Source organism: Hyperolius riggenbachi, chromosome 1 (assembly GCF_040937935.1).
Source record: "Hyperolius riggenbachi isolate aHypRig1 chromosome 1, aHypRig1.pri, whole genome shotgun sequence".
Lineage (NCBI taxonomy): Eukaryota > Metazoa > Chordata > Amphibia > Anura > Hyperoliidae > Hyperolius > Hyperolius riggenbachi.
Genome location: NC_090646.1, coordinates 413380781 through 413394872, shown reverse-complemented (window position 1 = coordinate 413394872; position 14092 = coordinate 413380781). Strand labels below are relative to the sequence as shown.

The 14092-nt window shown below is 46.6% G+C and overlaps 35 non-coding genes across 35 annotated transcripts; all 35 read left to right on the top strand.

The window, feature by feature from the left end:
- Positions 1-316: 316 nt before the first annotated feature.
- On the top strand, positions 317-389 carry TRNAT-UGU (transfer RNA threonine (anticodon UGU)). The gene has a single exon. It is a non-coding gene; the product is annotated as a tRNA-Thr (tRNA).
- Positions 390-857: 468 nt separating this feature from the next.
- TRNAL-CAG (transfer RNA leucine (anticodon CAG)) lies at positions 858-940 on the top strand. Its single transcript has one exon. It is a non-coding gene; the product is annotated as a tRNA-Leu (tRNA).
- Positions 941-1044: 104 nt separating this feature from the next.
- On the top strand, positions 1045-1117 carry TRNAT-UGU (transfer RNA threonine (anticodon UGU)). The gene has a single exon. It is a non-coding gene; the product is annotated as a tRNA-Thr (tRNA).
- Positions 1118-1585: 468 nt separating this feature from the next.
- On the top strand, positions 1586-1668 carry TRNAL-CAG (transfer RNA leucine (anticodon CAG)). The gene has a single exon. It is a non-coding gene; the product is annotated as a tRNA-Leu (tRNA).
- Positions 1669-1772: 104 nt separating this feature from the next.
- TRNAT-UGU (transfer RNA threonine (anticodon UGU)) lies at positions 1773-1845 on the top strand. Its single transcript has one exon. It is a non-coding gene; the product is annotated as a tRNA-Thr (tRNA).
- A 468-nt stretch (positions 1846-2313) lies between these two features.
- TRNAL-CAG (transfer RNA leucine (anticodon CAG)) lies at positions 2314-2396 on the top strand. Its single transcript has one exon. It is a non-coding gene; the product is annotated as a tRNA-Leu (tRNA).
- Positions 2397-3045: 649 nt separating this feature from the next.
- Positions 3046-3128, top strand: TRNAL-CAG (transfer RNA leucine (anticodon CAG)). The gene has a single exon. It is a non-coding gene; the product is annotated as a tRNA-Leu (tRNA).
- Positions 3129-3236: 108 nt separating this feature from the next.
- TRNAT-UGU (transfer RNA threonine (anticodon UGU)) lies at positions 3237-3309 on the top strand. Its single transcript has one exon. It is a non-coding gene; the product is annotated as a tRNA-Thr (tRNA).
- A 468-nt stretch (positions 3310-3777) lies between these two features.
- Positions 3778-3860, top strand: TRNAL-CAG (transfer RNA leucine (anticodon CAG)). The gene has a single exon. It is a non-coding gene; the product is annotated as a tRNA-Leu (tRNA).
- A 108-nt stretch (positions 3861-3968) lies between these two features.
- Positions 3969-4041, top strand: TRNAT-UGU (transfer RNA threonine (anticodon UGU)). The gene has a single exon. It is a non-coding gene; the product is annotated as a tRNA-Thr (tRNA).
- A 468-nt stretch (positions 4042-4509) lies between these two features.
- Positions 4510-4592, top strand: TRNAL-CAG (transfer RNA leucine (anticodon CAG)). The gene has a single exon. It is a non-coding gene; the product is annotated as a tRNA-Leu (tRNA).
- Positions 4593-5241: 649 nt separating this feature from the next.
- Positions 5242-5324, top strand: TRNAL-CAG (transfer RNA leucine (anticodon CAG)). Its single transcript has one exon. It is a non-coding gene; the product is annotated as a tRNA-Leu (tRNA).
- Positions 5325-5432: 108 nt separating this feature from the next.
- On the top strand, positions 5433-5505 carry TRNAT-UGU (transfer RNA threonine (anticodon UGU)). Its single transcript has one exon. It is a non-coding gene; the product is annotated as a tRNA-Thr (tRNA).
- Positions 5506-5973: 468 nt separating this feature from the next.
- TRNAL-CAG (transfer RNA leucine (anticodon CAG)) lies at positions 5974-6056 on the top strand. Its single transcript has one exon. It is a non-coding gene; the product is annotated as a tRNA-Leu (tRNA).
- A 108-nt stretch (positions 6057-6164) lies between these two features.
- TRNAT-UGU (transfer RNA threonine (anticodon UGU)) lies at positions 6165-6237 on the top strand. Its single transcript has one exon. It is a non-coding gene; the product is annotated as a tRNA-Thr (tRNA).
- Positions 6238-6705: 468 nt separating this feature from the next.
- On the top strand, positions 6706-6788 carry TRNAL-CAG (transfer RNA leucine (anticodon CAG)). The gene has a single exon. It is a non-coding gene; the product is annotated as a tRNA-Leu (tRNA).
- A 104-nt stretch (positions 6789-6892) lies between these two features.
- Positions 6893-6965, top strand: TRNAT-UGU (transfer RNA threonine (anticodon UGU)). Its single transcript has one exon. It is a non-coding gene; the product is annotated as a tRNA-Thr (tRNA).
- Positions 6966-7434: 469 nt separating this feature from the next.
- TRNAL-CAG (transfer RNA leucine (anticodon CAG)) lies at positions 7435-7517 on the top strand. The gene has a single exon. It is a non-coding gene; the product is annotated as a tRNA-Leu (tRNA).
- Positions 7518-7621: 104 nt separating this feature from the next.
- TRNAT-UGU (transfer RNA threonine (anticodon UGU)) lies at positions 7622-7694 on the top strand. Its single transcript has one exon. It is a non-coding gene; the product is annotated as a tRNA-Thr (tRNA).
- Positions 7695-8162: 468 nt separating this feature from the next.
- Positions 8163-8245, top strand: TRNAL-CAG (transfer RNA leucine (anticodon CAG)). The gene has a single exon. It is a non-coding gene; the product is annotated as a tRNA-Leu (tRNA).
- Positions 8246-8349: 104 nt separating this feature from the next.
- TRNAT-UGU (transfer RNA threonine (anticodon UGU)) lies at positions 8350-8422 on the top strand. Its single transcript has one exon. It is a non-coding gene; the product is annotated as a tRNA-Thr (tRNA).
- A 469-nt stretch (positions 8423-8891) lies between these two features.
- On the top strand, positions 8892-8974 carry TRNAL-CAG (transfer RNA leucine (anticodon CAG)). The gene has a single exon. It is a non-coding gene; the product is annotated as a tRNA-Leu (tRNA).
- Positions 8975-9079: 105 nt separating this feature from the next.
- TRNAT-UGU (transfer RNA threonine (anticodon UGU)) lies at positions 9080-9152 on the top strand. Its single transcript has one exon. It is a non-coding gene; the product is annotated as a tRNA-Thr (tRNA).
- A 468-nt stretch (positions 9153-9620) lies between these two features.
- Positions 9621-9703, top strand: TRNAL-CAG (transfer RNA leucine (anticodon CAG)). The gene has a single exon. It is a non-coding gene; the product is annotated as a tRNA-Leu (tRNA).
- Positions 9704-9811: 108 nt separating this feature from the next.
- On the top strand, positions 9812-9884 carry TRNAT-UGU (transfer RNA threonine (anticodon UGU)). Its single transcript has one exon. It is a non-coding gene; the product is annotated as a tRNA-Thr (tRNA).
- A 468-nt stretch (positions 9885-10352) lies between these two features.
- Positions 10353-10435, top strand: TRNAL-CAG (transfer RNA leucine (anticodon CAG)). Its single transcript has one exon. It is a non-coding gene; the product is annotated as a tRNA-Leu (tRNA).
- Positions 10436-11085: 650 nt separating this feature from the next.
- Positions 11086-11168, top strand: TRNAL-CAG (transfer RNA leucine (anticodon CAG)). The gene has a single exon. It is a non-coding gene; the product is annotated as a tRNA-Leu (tRNA).
- A 104-nt stretch (positions 11169-11272) lies between these two features.
- TRNAT-UGU (transfer RNA threonine (anticodon UGU)) lies at positions 11273-11345 on the top strand. The gene has a single exon. It is a non-coding gene; the product is annotated as a tRNA-Thr (tRNA).
- Positions 11346-11814: 469 nt separating this feature from the next.
- On the top strand, positions 11815-11897 carry TRNAL-CAG (transfer RNA leucine (anticodon CAG)). The gene has a single exon. It is a non-coding gene; the product is annotated as a tRNA-Leu (tRNA).
- A 104-nt stretch (positions 11898-12001) lies between these two features.
- TRNAT-UGU (transfer RNA threonine (anticodon UGU)) lies at positions 12002-12074 on the top strand. The gene has a single exon. It is a non-coding gene; the product is annotated as a tRNA-Thr (tRNA).
- A 468-nt stretch (positions 12075-12542) lies between these two features.
- On the top strand, positions 12543-12625 carry TRNAL-CAG (transfer RNA leucine (anticodon CAG)). The gene has a single exon. It is a non-coding gene; the product is annotated as a tRNA-Leu (tRNA).
- Positions 12626-12733: 108 nt separating this feature from the next.
- Positions 12734-12806, top strand: TRNAT-UGU (transfer RNA threonine (anticodon UGU)). Its single transcript has one exon. It is a non-coding gene; the product is annotated as a tRNA-Thr (tRNA).
- A 468-nt stretch (positions 12807-13274) lies between these two features.
- On the top strand, positions 13275-13357 carry TRNAL-CAG (transfer RNA leucine (anticodon CAG)). The gene has a single exon. It is a non-coding gene; the product is annotated as a tRNA-Leu (tRNA).
- Positions 13358-13461: 104 nt separating this feature from the next.
- TRNAT-UGU (transfer RNA threonine (anticodon UGU)) lies at positions 13462-13534 on the top strand. The gene has a single exon. It is a non-coding gene; the product is annotated as a tRNA-Thr (tRNA).
- A 467-nt stretch (positions 13535-14001) lies between these two features.
- TRNAL-CAG (transfer RNA leucine (anticodon CAG)) lies at positions 14002-14084 on the top strand. Its single transcript has one exon. It is a non-coding gene; the product is annotated as a tRNA-Leu (tRNA).
- The last annotated feature ends 8 nt before the right edge of the window (positions 14085-14092 follow it).

Below are 14092 nucleotides of genomic sequence, written 5' to 3'. Positions count from 1 at the left end.
CTGGAGGCTGCCTTACTTCTGCCCTCAAGGGCTAGGTGCCATTCACATGTCTTGATTGAAGGCTTCGTAGAAGACCACAATTCAGCTCTCTCAACCACCCTACTTTCCGGTGGCACAATGCACCTCCGTGTCAGGATGGCCGAGCGGTCTAAGGCGCTGCGTTCAGGTCGCAGTCTCCCCTGGAGGCGTGGGGTCAAATCCCACTTCTGACAGCGTTTGCATGGTTTTTTCACGGTTCCCCTACCTGCTAGTCTTTCACAGCCAAGAACGTTTTTTTTTTTTTTTTTTTTAACACATTTACACAACAGAGCACTGTGGCTCTATAGCTCAGGGGTTAGAGCACTGGTCTTGTAAACCAGGGGTCGTGAGTTCAAATCTCACTAGGGCCTAAGCATTATTTCATGCGCTGTATCTTTCTTTCCTGACAACCTATTTTCTTTCACCAGCTGTCTTATCAAAAACCGCCACTGCCTCTAGGTCAACTCCCCTTACATGAAAGATCACATTACATTCAACCCTGGTCAAGGTTCACAACATTGACCCCACTTTGAGCAAAAAAAAAAAAAAAAACCTTACTGGCTCCAAGAAGACTTAGACCACATTCATAACATTCTCTTCCTAAAAAGAGAGCGGCCGTATTCCGTTCTTCTGGATTGCCAAGAAGCCAAGACTGGTGCTTATGCCACCATTCATGGGTTGGCCTAATAACGGTAGCTATGATTCTAGAGCTGGAGGCTGCCTTACTTCTGCCCTCAAGGGCTAGGTGCCATTCACATGTCTTGATTGAAGGCTTCGTAGAAGACCACAATTCAGCTCTCTCAACCACCCTACTTTCCGGTGGCACAATGCACCTCCGTGTCAGGATGGCCGAGCGGTCTAAGGCGCTGCGTTCAGGTCGCAGTCTCCCCTGGAGGCGTGGGTTCAAATCCCACTTCTGACAGCGTTTGCATGGTTTTTTCACGGTTCCCCTACCTGCTAGTCTTTCACAGCCAAGAACGTTTTTTTTTTTTTTTTTTTTAACACATTTACACAACAGAGCACTGTGGCTCTATAGCTCAGGGGTTAGAGCACTGGTCTTGTAAACCAGGGGTCGTGAGTTCAAATCTCACTAGGGCCTAAGCATTATTTCATGCGCTGTATCTTTCTTTCCTGACAACCTATTTTCTTTCACCAGCTGTCTTATCAAAAACCGCCACTGCCTCTAGGTCAACTCCCCTTACATGAAAGATCACATTACATTCAACCCTGGTCAAGGTTCACAACATTGACCCCACTTTGAGCAAAAAAAAAAAAAAAAACCTTACTGGCTCCAAGAAGACTTAGACCACATTCATAACATTCTCTTCCTAAAAAGAGAGCGGCCGTATTCCGTTCTTCTGGATGGCCAAGAAGCCAAGACTGGTGCTTATGCCACCATTCATGGGTTGGCCTAATAACGGTAGCTATGATTCTAGAGCTGGAGGCTGCCTTACTTCTGCCCTCAAGGGCTAGGTGCCATTCACATGTCTTGATTGAAGGCTTCGTAGAAGACCACAATTCAGCTCTCTCAACCACCCTACTTTCCGGTGGCACAATGCACCTCCGTGTCAGGATGGCCGAGCGGTCTAAGGCGCTGCGTTCAGGTCGCAGTCTCCCCTGGAGGCGTGGGTTCAAATCCCACTTCTGACAGCGTTTGCATGGTTTTTTCACGGTTCCCCTACCTGCTAGTCTTTCACAGCCAAGAACGTTTTTTTTTTTTTTTTTTTTAACACATTTACACAACAGAGCACTGTGGCTCTATAGCTCAGGGGTTAGAGCACTGGTCTTGTAAACCAGGGGTCGTGAGTTCAAATCTCACTAGGGCCTAAGCATTATTTCATGCGCTGTATCTTTCTTTCCTGACAACCTATTTTCTTTCACCAGCTGTCTTATCAAAAACCGCCACTGCCTCTAGGTCAACTCCCCTTACATGAAAGATCACATTACATTCAACCCTGGTCAAGGTTCACAACATTGACCCCACTTTGAGCAAAAAAAAAAAAAAAAACCTTACTGGCTCCAAGAAGACTTAGACCACATTCATAACATTCTCTTCCTAAAAAGAGAGCGGCCGTATTCCGTTCTTCTGGATGGCCAAGAAGCCAAGACTGGTGCTTATGCCACCATTCATGGGTTGGCCTAATAACGGTAGCTATGATTCTAGAGCTGGAGGCTGCCTTACTTCTGCCCTCAAGGGCTAGGTGCCATTCACATGTCTTGATTGAAGGCTTCGTAGAAGACCACAATTCAGCTCTCTCAACCACCCTACTTTCCGGTGGCACAATGCACCTCCGTGTCAGGATGGCCGAGCGGTCTAAGGCGCTGCGTTCAGGTCGCAGTCTCCCCTGGAGGCGTGGGTTCAAATCCCACTTCTGACAGCGTTTGCATGGTTTTTTCACGGTTCCCCTACCTGCTAGTCTTTCACAGCCAAGAACGTTTTTTTTTTTTTTTTTTTTTTTTAACACATTTACACAACAGAGCACTGTGGCTCTATAGCTCAGGGGTTAGAGCACTGGTCTTGTAAACCAGGGGTCGCGAGTTCAAATCTCACTAGGGCCTAAGCATTATTTCATGCGCTGTATCTTTCTTTCCTGACAACCTATTTTCTTTCACCAGCTGTCTTATCAAAAACCGCCACTGCCTCTAGGTCAACTCCCCTTACATGAAAGATCACATTACATTCAACCCTGGTCAAGGTTCACAACATTGACCCCACTTTGAGCAAAAAAAAAAAAAAAAACCTTACTGGCTCCAAGAAGACTTAGACCACATTCATAACATTCTCTTCCTAAAAAGAGAGCGGCCGTATTCCGTTCTTCTGGATGGCCAAGAAGCCAAGACTGGTGCTTATGCCACCATTCATGGGTTGGCCTAATAACGGTAGCTATGATTCTAGAGCTGGAGGCTGCCTTACTTCTGCCCTCAAGGGCTAGGTGCCATTCACATGTCTTGATTGAAGGCTTCGTAGAAGACCACAATTCAGCTCTCTCAACCACCCTACTTTCCGGTGGCACAATGCACCTCCGTGTCAGGATGGCCGAGCGGTCTAAGGCGCTGCGTTCAGGTCGCAGTCTCCCCTGGAGGCGTGGGTTCAAATCCCACTTCTGACAGCGTTTGCATGGTTTTTTCACGGTTCCCCTACCTGCTAGTCTTTCACAGCCAAGAACGTTTTTTTTTTTTTTTTTTTTTTTTAACACATTTACACAACAGAGCACTGTGGCTCTATAGCTCAGGGGTTAGAGCACTGGTCTTGTAAACCAGGGGTCGTGAGTTCAAATCTCACTAGGGCCTAAGCATTATTTCATGCGCTGTATCTTTCTTTCCTGACAACCTATTTTCTTTCACCAGCTGTCTTATCAAAAACCGCCACTGCCTCTAGGTCAACTCCCCTTACATGAAAGATCACATTACATTCAACCCTGGTCAAGGTTCACAACATTGACCCCACTTTGAGCAAAAAAAAAAAAAAAAACCTTACTGGCTCCAAGAAGACTTAGACCACATTCATAACATTCTCTTCCTAAAAAGAGAGCGGCCGTATTCCGTTCTTCTGGATGGCCAAGAAGCCAAGACTGGTGCTTATGCCACCATTCATGGGTTGGCCTAATAACGGTAGCTATGATTCTAGAGCTGGAGGCTGCCTTACTTCTGCCCTCAAGGGCTAGGTGCCATTCACATGTCTTGATTGAAGGCTTCGTAGAAGACCACAATTCAGCTCTCTCAACCACCCTACTTTCCGGTGGCACAATGCACCTCCGTGTCAGGATGGCCGAGCGGTCTAAGGCGCTGCGTTCAGGTCGCAGTCTCCCCTGGAGGCGTGGGTTCAAATCCCACTTCTGACAGCGTTTGCATGGTTTTTTCACGGTTCCCCTACCTGCTAGTCTTTCACAGCCAAGAACGTTTTTTTTTTTTTTTTTTTTTTTTAACACATTTACACAACAGAGCACTGTGGCTCTATAGCTCAGGGGTTAGAGCACTGGTCTTGTAAACCAGGGGTCGTGAGTTCAAATCTCACTAGGGCCTAAGCATTATTTCATGCGCTGTATCTTTCTTTCCTGACAACCTATTTTCTTTCACCAGCTGTCTTATCAAAAACCGCCACTGCCTCTAGGTCAACTCCCCTTACATGAAAGATCACATTACATTCAACCCTGGTCAAGGTTCACAACATTGACCCCACTTTGAGCAAAAAAAAAAAAAAAAACCTTACTGGCTCCAAGAAGACTTAGACCACATTCATAACATTCTCTTCCTAAAAAGAGAGCGGCCGTATTCCGTTCTTCTGGATGGCCAAGAAGCCAAGACTGGTGCTTATGCCACCATTCATGGGTTGGCCTAATAACGGTAGCTATGATTCTAGAGCTGGAGGCTGCCTTACTTCTGCCCTCAAGGGCTAGGTGCCATTCACATGTCTTGATTGAAGGCTTCGTAGAAGACCACAATTCAGCTCTCTCAACCACCCTACTTTCCGGTGGCACAATGCACCTCCGTGTCAGGATGGCCGAGCGGTCTAAGGCGCTGCGTTCAGGTCGCAGTCTCCCCTGGAGGCGTGGGTTCAAATCCCACTTCTGACAGCGTTTGCATGGTTTTTTCACGGTTCCCCTACCTGCTAGTCTTTCACAGCCAAGAACGTTTTTTTTTTTTTTTTTTTTTTTTAACACATTTACACAACAGAGCACTGTGGCTCTCTAGCTCAGGGGTTAGAGCACTGGTCTTGTAAACCAGGGGTCGTGAGTTCAAATCTCACTAGGGCCTAAGCATTATTTCATGCGCTGTATCTTTCTTTCCTGACAACCTATTTTCTTTCACCAGCTGTCTTATCAAAAACCGCCACTGCCTCTAGGTCAACTCCCCTTACATGAAAGATCACATTACATTCAACCCTGGTCAAGGTTCACAACATTGACCCCACTTTGAGCAAAAAAAAAAAAAAAAACCTTACTGGCTCCAAGAAGACTTAGACCACATTCATAACATTCTCTTCCTAAAAAGAGAGCGGCCGTATTCCGTTCTTCTGGATGGCCAAGAAGCCAAGACTGGTGCTTATGCCACCATTCATGGGTTGGCCTAATAACGGTAGCTATGATTCTAGAGCTGGAGGCTGCCTTACTTCTGCCCTCAAGGGCTAGGTGCCATTCACATGTCTTGATTGAAGGCTTCGTAGAAGACCACAATTCAGCTCTCTCAACCACCCTACTTTCCGGTGGCACAATGCACCTCCGTGTCAGGATGGCCGAGCGGTCTAAGGCGCTGCGTTCAGGTCGCAGTCTCCCCTGGAGGCGTGGGTTCAAATCCCACTTCTGACAGCGTTTGCATGGTTTTTTCACGGTTCCCCTACCTGCTAGTCTTTCACAGCCAAGAACGTTTTTTTTTTTTTTTTTTTTTTTTAACACATTTACACAACAGAGCACTGTGGCTCTATAGCTCAGGGGTTAGAGCACTGGTCTTGTAAACCAGGGGTCGTGAGTTCAAATCTCACTAGGGCCTAAGCATTATTTCATGCGCTGTATCTTTCTTTCCTGACAACCTATTTTCTTTCACCAGCTGTCTTATCAAAAACCGCCACTGCCTCTAGGTCAACTCCCCTTACATGAAAGATCACATTACATTCAACCCTGGTCAAGGTTCACAACATTGACCCCACTTTGAGCAAAAAAAAAAAAAAAAACCTTACTGGCTCCAAGAAGACTTAGACCACATTCATAACATTCTCTTCCTAAAAAGAGAGCGGCCGTATTCCGTTCTTCTGGATGGCCAAGAAGCCAAGACTGGTGCTTATGCCACCATTCATGGGTTGGCCTAATAACGGTAGCTATGATTCTAGAGCTGGAGGCTGCCTTACTTCTGCCCTCAAGGGCTAGGTGCCATTCACATGTCTTGATTGAAGGCTTCGTAGAAGACCACAATTCAGCTCTCTCAACCACCCTACTTTCCGGTGGCACAATGCACCTCCGTGTCAGGATGGCCGAGCGGTCTAAGGCGCTGCGTTCAGGTCGCAGTCTCCCCTGGAGGCGTGGGTTCAAATCCCACTTCTGACAGCGTTTGCATGGTTTTTTCACGGTTCCCCTACCTGCTAGTCTTTCACAGCCAAGAACGTTTTTTTTTTTTTTTTTTTTTTTTAACACATTTACACAACAGAGCACTGTGGCTCTATAGCTCAGGGGTTAGAGCACTGGTCTTGTAAACCAGGGGTCGTGAGTTCAAATCTCACTAGGGCCTAAGCATTATTTCATGCGCTGTATCTTTCTTTCCTGACAACCTATTTTCTTTCACCAGCTGTCTTATCAAAAACCGCCACTGCCTCTAGGTCAACTCCCCTTACATGAAAGATCACATTACATTCAACCCTGGTCAAGGTTCACAACATTGACCCCACTTTGAGCAAAAAAAAAAAAAAAAACCTTACTGGCTCCAAGAAGACTTAGACCACATTCATAACATTCTCTTCCTAAAAAGAGAGCGGCCGTATTCCGTTCTTCTGGATGGCCAAGAAGCCAAGACTGGTGCTTATGCCACCATTCATGGGTTGGCCTAATAACGGTAGCTATGATTCTAGAGCTGGAGGCTGCCTTACTTCTGCCCTCAAGGGCTAGGTGCCATTCACATGTCTTGATTGAAGGCTTCGTAGAAGACCACAATTCAGCTCTCTCAACCACCCTACTTTCCGGTGGCACAATGCACCTCCGTGTCAGGATGGCCGAGCGGTCTAAGGCGCTGCGTTCAGGTCGCAGTCTCCCCTGGAGGCGTGGGTTCAAATCCCACTTCTGACAGCGTTTGCATGGTTTTTTCACGGTTCCCCTACCTGCTAGTCTTTCACAGCCAAGAACGTTTTTTTTTTTTTTTTTTTTAACACATTTACACAACAGAGCACTGTGGCTCTATAGCTCAGGGGTTAGAGCACTGGTCTTGTAAACCAGGGGTCGTGAGTTCAAATCTCACTAGGGCCTAAGCATTATTTCATGCGCTGTATCTTTCTTTCCTGACAACCTATTTTCTTTCACCAGCTGTCTTATCAAAAACCGCCACTGCCTCTAGGTCAACTCCCCTTACATGAAAGATCACATTACATTCAACCCTGGTCAAGGTTCACAACATTGACCCCACTTTGAGCAAAAAAAAAAAAAAAAAACCTTACTGGCTCCAAGAAGACTTAGACCACATTCATAACATTCTCTTCCTAAAAAGAGAGCGGCCGTATTCCGTTCTTCTGGATGGCCAAGAAGCCAAGACTGGTGCTTATGCCACCATTCATGGGTTGGCCTAATAACGGTAGCTATGATTCTAGAGCTGGAGGCTGCCTTACTTCTGCCCTCAAGGGCTAGGTGCCATTCACATGTCTTGATTGAAGGCTTCGTAGAAGACCACAATTCAGCTCTCTCAACCACCCTACTTTCCGGTGGCACAATGCACCTCCGTGTCAGGATGGCCGAGCGGTCTAAGGCGCTGCGTTCAGGTCGCAGTCTCCCCTGGAGGCGTGGGTTCAAATCCCACTTCTGACAGCGTTTGCATGGTTTTTTCACGGTTCCCCTACCTGCTAGTCTTTCACAGCCAAGAACGTTTTTTTTTTTTTTTTTTTTAACACATTTACACAACAGAGCACTGTGGCTCTATAGCTCAGGGGTTAGAGCACTGGTCTTGTAAACCAGGGGTCGTGAGTTCAAATCTCACTAGGGCCTAAGCATTATTTCATGCGCTGTATCTTTCTTTCCTGACAACCTATTTTCTTTCACCAGCTGTCTTATCAAAAACCGCCACTGCCTCTAGGTCAACTCCCCTTACATGAAAGATCACATTACATTCAACCCTGGTCAAGGTTCACAACATTGACCCCACTTTGAGCAAAAAAAAAAAAAAAAACCTTACTGGCTCCAAGAAGACTTAGACCACATTCATAACATTCTCTTCCTAAAAAGAGAGCGGCCGTATTCCGTTCTTCTGGATGGCCAAGAAGCCAAGACTGGTGCTTATGCCACCATTCATGGGTTGGCCTAATAACGGTAGCTATGATTCTAGAGCTGGAGGCTGCCTTACTTCTGCCCTCAAGGGCTAGGTGCCATTCACATGTCTTGATTGAAGGCTTCGTAGAAGACCACAATTCAGCTCTCTCAACCACCCTACTTTCCGGTGGCACAATGCACCTCCGTGTCAGGATGGCCGAGCGGTCTAAGGCGCTGCGTTCAGGTCGCAGTCTCCCCTGGAGGCGTGGGTTCAAATCCCACTTCTGACAGCGTTTGCATGGTTTTTTCACGGTTCCCCTACCTGCTAGTCTTTCACAGCCAAGAACGTTTTTTTTTTTTTTTTTTTTAACACATTTACACAACAGAGCACTGTGGCTCTATAGCTCAGGGGTTAGAGCACTGGTCTTGTAAACCAGGGGTCGTGAGTTCAAATCTCACTAGGGCCTAAGCATTATTTCATGCGCTGTATCTTTCTTTCCTGACAACCTATTTTCTTTCACCAGCTGTCTTATCAAAAACCGCCACTGCCTCTAGGTCAACTCCCCTTACATGAAAGATCACATTACATTCAACCCTGGTCAAGGTTCACAACATTGACCCCACTTTGAGCAAAAAAAAAAAAAAAAAACCTTACTGGCTCCAAGAAGACTTAGACCACATTCATAACATTCTCTTCCTAAAAAGAGAGCGGCCGTATTCCGTTCTTCTGGATGGCCAAGAAGCCAAGACTGGTGCTTATGCCACCATTCATGGGTTGGCCTAATAACGGTAGCTATGATTCTAGAGCTGGAGGCTGCCTTACTTCTGCCCTCAAGGGCTAGGTGCCATTCACATGTCTTGATTGAAGGCTTCGTAGAAGACCACAATTCAGCTCTCTCAACCACCCTACTTTCCGGTGGCACAATGCACCTCCGTGTCAGGATGGCCGAGCGGTCTAAGGCGCTGCGTTCAGGTCGCAGTCTCCCCTGGAGGCGTGGGTTCAAATCCCACTTCTGACAGCGTTTGCATGGTTTTTTCACGGTTCCCCTACCTGCTAGTCTTTCACAGCCAAGAACGTTTTTTTTTTTTTTTTTTTTTAACACATTTACACAACAGAGCACTGTGGCTCTATAGCTCAGGGGTTAGAGCACTGGTCTTGTAAACCAGGGGTCGTGAGTTCAAATCTCACTAGGGCCTAAGCATTATTTCATGCGCTGTATCTTTCTTTCCTGACAACCTATTTTCTTTCACCAGCTGTCTTATCAAAAACCGCCACTGCCTCTAGGTCAACTCCCCTTACATGAAAGATCACATTACATTCAACCCTGGTCAAGGTTCACAACATTGACCCCACTTTGAGCAAAAAAAAAAAAAAAAACCTTACTGGCTCCAAGAAGACTTAGACCACATTCATAACATTCTCTTCCTAAAAAGAGAGCGGCCGTATTCCGTTCTTCTGGATGGCCAAGAAGCCAAGACTGGTGCTTATGCCACCATTCATGGGTTGGCCTAATAACGGTAGCTATGATTCTAGAGCTGGAGGCTGCCTTACTTCTGCCCTCAAGGGCTAGGTGCCATTCACATGTCTTGATTGAAGGCTTCGTAGAAGACCACAATTCAGCTCTCTCAACCACCCTACTTTCCGGTGGCACAATGCACCTCCGTGTCAGGATGGCCGAGCGGTCTAAGGCGCTGCGTTCAGGTCGCAGTCTCCCCTGGAGGCGTGGGTTCAAATCCCACTTCTGACAGCGTTTGCATGGTTTTTTCACGGTTCCCCTACCTGCTAGTCTTTCACAGCCAAGAACGTTTTTTTTTTTTTTTTTTTTTTTTAACACATTTACACAACAGAGCACTGTGGCTCTATAGCTCAGGGGTTAGAGCACTGGTCTTGTAAACCAGGGGTCGTGAGTTCAAATCTCACTAGGGCCTAAGCATTATTTCATGTGCTGTATCTTTCTTTCCTGACAACCTATTTTCTTTCACCAGCTGTCTTATCAAAAACCGCCACTGCCTCTAGGTCAACTCCCCTTACATGAAAGATCACATTACATTCAACCCTGGTCAAGGTTCACAACATTGACCCCACTTTGAGCAAAAAAAAAAAAAAAAACCTTACTGGCTCCAAGAAGACTTAGACCACATTCATAACATTCTCTTCCTAAAAAGAGAGCGGCCGTATTCCGTTCTTCTGGATGGCCAAGAAGCCAAGACTGGTGCTTATGCCACCATTCATGGGTTGGCCTAATAACGGTAGCTATGATTCTAGAGCTGGAGGCTGCCTTACTTCTGCCCTCAAGGGCTAGGTGCCATTCACATGTCTTGATTGAAGGCTTCGTAGAAGACCACAATTCAGCTCTCTCAACCACCCTACTTTCCGGTGGCACAATGCACCTCCGTGTCAGGATGGCCGAGCGGTCTAAGGCGCTGCGTTCAGGTCGCAGTCTCCCCTGGAGGCGTGGGTTCAAATCCCACTTCTGACAGCGTTTGCATGGTTTTTTCACGGTTCCCCTACCTGCTAGTCTTTCACAGCCAAGAACGTTTTTTTTTTTTTTTTTTTTTTTTTAACACATTTACACAACAGAGCACTGTGGCTCTATAGCTCAGGGGTTAGAGCACTGGTCTTGTCAACCAGGGGTCGTGAGTTCAAATCTCACTAGGGCCTAAGCATTATTTCATGCGCTGTATCTTTCTTTCCTGACAACCTATTTTCTTTCACCAGCTGTCTTATCAAAAACCGCCACTGCCTCTAGGTCAACTCCCCTTACATGAAAGATCACATTACATTCAACCCTGGTCAAGGTTCACAACATTGACCCCACTTTGAGCAAAAAAAAAAAAAAAAACCTTACTGGCTCCAAGAAGACTTAGACCACATTCATAACATTCTCTTCCTAAAAAGAGAGCGGCCGTATTCCGTTCTTCTGGATGGCCAAGAAGCCAAGACTGGTGCTTATGCCACCATTCATGGGTTGGCCTAATAACGGTAGCTATGATTCTAGAGCTGGAGGCTGCCTTACTTCTGCCCTCAAGGGCTAGGTGCCATTCACATGTCTTGATTGAAGGCTTCGTAGAAGACCACAATTCAGCTCTCTCAACCACCCTACTTTCCGGTGGCACAATGCACCTCCGTGTCAGGATGGCCGAGCGGTCTAAGGCGCTGCGTTCAGGTCGCAGTCTCCCCTGGAGGCGTGGGTTCAAATCCCACTTCTGACAGCGTTTGCATGGTTTTTTCACGGTTCCCCTACCTGCTAGTCTTTCACAGCCAAGAACGTTTTTTTTTTTTTTTTTTTTAACACATTTACACAACAGAGCACTGTGGCTCTATAGCTCAGGGGTTAGAGCACTGGTCTTGTAAACCAGGGGTCGTGAGTTCAAATCTCACTAGGGCCTAAGCATTATTTCATGCGCTGTATCTTTCTTTCCTGACAACCTATTTTCTTTCACCAGCTGTCTTATCAAAAACCGCCACTGCCTCTAGGTCAACTCCCCTTACATGAAAGATCACATTACATTCAACCCTGGTCAAGGTTCACAACATTGACCCCACTTTGAGCAAAAAAAAAAAAAAAAAACCTTACTGGCTCCAAGAAGACTTAGACCACATTCATAACATTCTCTTCCTAAAAAGAGAGCGGCCGTATTCCGTTCTTCTGGATGGCCAAGAAGCCAAGACTGGTGCTTATGCCACCATTCATGGGTTGGCCTAATAACGGTAGCTATGATTCTAGAGCTGGAGGCTGCCTTACTTCTGCCCTCAAGGGCTAGGTGCCATTCACATGTCTTGATTGAAGGCTTCGTAGAAGACCACAATTCAGCTCTCTCAACCACCCTACTTTCCGGTGGCACAATGCACCTCCGTGTCAGGATGGCCGAGCGGTCTAAGGCGCTGCGTTCAGGTCGCAGTCTCCCCTGGAGGCGTGGGTTCAAATCCCACTTCTGACAGCGTTTGCATGGTTTTTTCACGGTTCCCCTACCTGCTAGTCTTTCACAGCCAAGAACGTTTTTTTTTTTTTTTTTTTTAACACATTTACACAACAGAGCACTGTGGCTCTATAGCTCAGGGGTTAGAGCACTGGTCTTGTAAACCAGGGGTCGTGAGTTCAAATCTCACTAGGGCCTAAGCATTATTTCATGCGCTGTATCTTTCTTTCCTGACAACCTATTTTCTTTCACCAGCTGTCTTATCAAAAACCGCCACTGCCTCTAGGTCAACTCCCCTTACATGAAAGATCACATTACATTCAACCCTGGTCAAGGTTCACAACATTGACCCCACTTTGAGCAAAAAAAAAAAAAAAAACCTTACTGGCTCCAAGAAGACTTAGACCACATTCATAACATTCTCTTCCTAAAAAGAGAGCGGCCGTATTCCGATCTTCTGGATGGCCAAGAAGCCAAGACTGGTGCTTATGCCACCATTCATGGGTTGGCCTAATAACGGTAGCTATGATTCTAGAGCTGGAGGCTGCCTTACTTCTGCCCTCAAGGGCTAGGTGCCATTCACATGTCTTGATTGAAGGCTTCGTAGAAGACCACAATTCAGCTCTCTCAACCACCCTACTTTCCGGTGGCACAATGCACCTCCGTGTCAGGATGGCCGAGCGGTCTAAGGCGCTGCGTTCAGGTCGCAGTCTCCCCTGGAGGCGTGGGTTCAAATCCCACTTCTGACAGCGTTTGCATGGTTTTTTCACGGTTCCCCTACCTGCTAGTCTTTCACAGCCAAGAACGTTTTTTTTTTTTTTTTTTTTTTTTAACACATTTACACAACAGAGCACTGTGGCTCTATAGCTCAGGGGTTAGAGCACTGGTCTTGTAAACCAGGGGTCGTGAGTTCAAATCTCACTAGGGCCTAAGCATTATTTCATGCGCTGTATCTTTCTTTCCTGACAACCTATTTTCTTTCACCAGCTGTCTTATCAAAAACCGCCACTGCCTCTAGGTCAACTCCCCTTACATGAAAGATCACATTACATTCAACCCTGGTCAAGGTTCACAACATTGACCCCACTTTGAGCAAAAAAAAAAAAAAAAACCTTACTGGCTCCAAGAAGACTTAGACCACATTCATAACATTCTCTTCCTAAAAAGAGAGCGGCCGTATTCCGTTCTTCTGGATGGCCAAGAAGCCAAGACTGGTGCTTATGCCACCATTCATGGGTTGGCCTAATAACGGTAGCTATGATTCTAGAGCTGGAGGCTGCCTTACTTCTGCCCTCAAGGGCTAGGTGCCATTCACATGTCTTGATTGAAGGCTTCGTAGAAGACCACAATTCAGCTCTCTCAACCACCCTACTTTCCGGTGGCACAATGCACCTCCGTGTCAGGATGGCCGAGCGGTCTAAGGCGCTGCGTTCAGGTCGCAGTCTCCCCTGGAGGCGTGGGTTCAAATCCCACTTCTGACAGCGTTTGCATGGTTTTTTCACGGTTCCCCTACCTGCTAGTCTTTCACAGCCAAGAACGTTTTTTTTTTTTTTTTTTTTAACACATTTACACAACAGAGCACTGTGGCTCTATAGCTCAGGGGTTAGAGCACTGGTCTTGTAAACCAGGGGTCGTGAGTTCAAATCTCACTAGGGCCTAAGCATTATTTCATGCGCTGTATCTTTCTTTCCTGACAACCTATTTTCTTTCACCAGCTGTCTTATCAAAAACCGCCACTGCCTCTAGGTCAACTCCCCTTACATGAAAGATCACATTACATTCAACCCTGGTCAAGGTTCACAACATTGACCCCACTTTGAGCAAAAAAAAAAAAAAAACCTTACTGGCTCCAAGAAGACTTAGACCACATTCATAACATTCTCTTCCTAAAAAGAGAGCGGCCGTATTCCGTTCTTCTGGATGGCCAAGAAGCCAAGACTGGTGCTTATGCCACCATTCATGGGTTGGCCTAATAACGGTAGCTATGATTCTAGAGCTGGAGGCTGCCTTACTTCTGCCCTCAAGGGCTAGGTGCCATTCACATGTCTTGATTGAAGGCTTCGTAGAAGACCACAATTCAGCTCTCTCAACCACCCTACTTTCCGGTGGCACAATGCACCTCCGTGTCAGGATGGCCGAGCGGTCTAAGGCGCTGCGTTCAGGTCGCAGTCTCCCCTGGAGGCGTGGGTTCAAATCCCACTTCTGACAGCGTTTGC